General features: G+C 52.5%; 1 long non-coding RNA gene across 1 annotated transcript; it reads right to left on the bottom strand.

Annotated features, from left to right (window-relative positions):
* Positions 1–361: 361 nt before the first annotated feature.
* On the bottom strand, positions 362–1,260 carry LOC146515149 (uncharacterized). The gene is made up of 3 exons (XR_014875274.1): positions 866–1,260; positions 649–779; positions 362–557 (listed from the first exon to the last, which is right to left on the bottom strand). It is a non-coding gene; the product is annotated as an uncharacterized LOC146515149 (long non-coding RNA).
* Positions 1,261–1,570: the final 310 nt, after the last annotated feature.

Genomic DNA, 1,570 nt, shown 5'->3' with positions numbered 1-1,570 from the left:
CAGGCTTGCTGCTGCTAAAACTAAACAGAGCTCCCTGAAAGGCACAGCCAATCACATTGGCCATATTTGTCACATGACGTAGGACTTCAGTAGAGAACGTAACTTAACTCTTTGTGCTCCACTGGGTGCAGATCGTTTTTTTCTTTCTATCGGGTTTGTTTTTCTTTACTCGAAGAGATCAAATTATTGGTGGGGACAATTCAACAATCGCTGGATATTGGTGGGGACATGTCCCTTTCGTCCATGCCAAATCTACGCCCTTGCTATACACCGATTCTATCCATTTTGACCGAGTGATACATAATTATGTCAGTTTTGTTACTCTGCAACATCTGAGGCTTATATTTGTGGTTTTCCTACAATGTGTTATGCTGAGTGAACGGACTCTATGGCAGAACACACAGAAGCGCAGAAAATGCAGGGAGTGCTCTTTATTTGTGGTGTCAAAGTTATTTGCACGGGATGAAATTATACAGAGGGACAAACAGAGGGAAACCAGGGGAGGAGGCTGACACGTATTCGGAGGGAAAGGGGTTACCCGCGCACGCAGGGTCGATCTATAAGAAAAAGAAAAACGAAACTTTAGAGGGAGATGCCAAACCACCGGTAAGAAACAGCAATAAACATGGGGAGAGTTGGAGAGCTCACTTGTCACACTGGCTGTACGGGCTCGGGCGGGGATTCTCAGGATGTGGGAGAAACGCTGTAATTGATCTCCGTAGTGATCCCGGAAATGCGGCTTCACAAACAGCTGACAGGTAAGCGGGTGATGGATCCGGCTGAGGATACAAGACAACAGGTAAGCAAACAAAATCCAAGACATAGGTTGGCCGTAATGCACACCGCGGAGAATTAAACACGTTACCACTCGAGGAGGTGGCAATACTCCGACACCAGACGTCAGTCGCGCTGCTCCTAAGTAACGCTCCATCAAATGACGTCTGATGCACCGCCGGTGTGTCAGCATCCCGTGACACACCACCCCGCCTACCTGAGCTGAAAACAGAAGCAGACCCCGTGACACCACACCAGAGAAACCCCACCAACTCCTAACAGTACCCCCCCCTCAACGGGCGGCCCCCGGACGCCCACCAGGCTTATCAGGGTGCCTCCTGTAAAAGTCAGCAATAAGCTCAGGGTCCTCAATAAACGAACTCGGAATCCAAGACCGCTCCTCAGGCCCGTACCCCTCCCAGTCCACCAAGAACTGGAAACCCCGACCCCGGCGGCGCACATCCAGCAGCTGCCGGACCGAATAGGTCGAAACGCCATCCACCACACGGGCGGGCGGGGGGGGGGGGATTCGGACGGGGGGCACAACGGGCTGAGAGAAACAGGCTTGAGCTGGGAAACATGGAAAGTGGGATGAATCCTCATGGAAGCGGGCAGTTGCAATCTGACACAGACAGGATTAACGAGGCGTTGAACAGGAAAAGGGCCCAGAAAACGGGGCGCCAGCTTCCGAGACATGCACTTCAAAGGAACATTGGCAGACGACAGCCACACCTTCTGTCCCACGGAGTACGGAGGAGCGGGAGACCGTCGCCGATCCGCCGTACATCGGGCCCAC

This window comes from Neolamprologus multifasciatus, chromosome 7 (assembly GCF_963576455.1).
Source record: "Neolamprologus multifasciatus chromosome 7, fNeoMul1.2, whole genome shotgun sequence".
NCBI classification, from domain to species: Eukaryota; Metazoa; Chordata; class Actinopteri; order Cichliformes; family Cichlidae; genus Neolamprologus; species Neolamprologus multifasciatus.
This window is presented reverse-complemented; position numbering and strand designations above follow the sequence as displayed.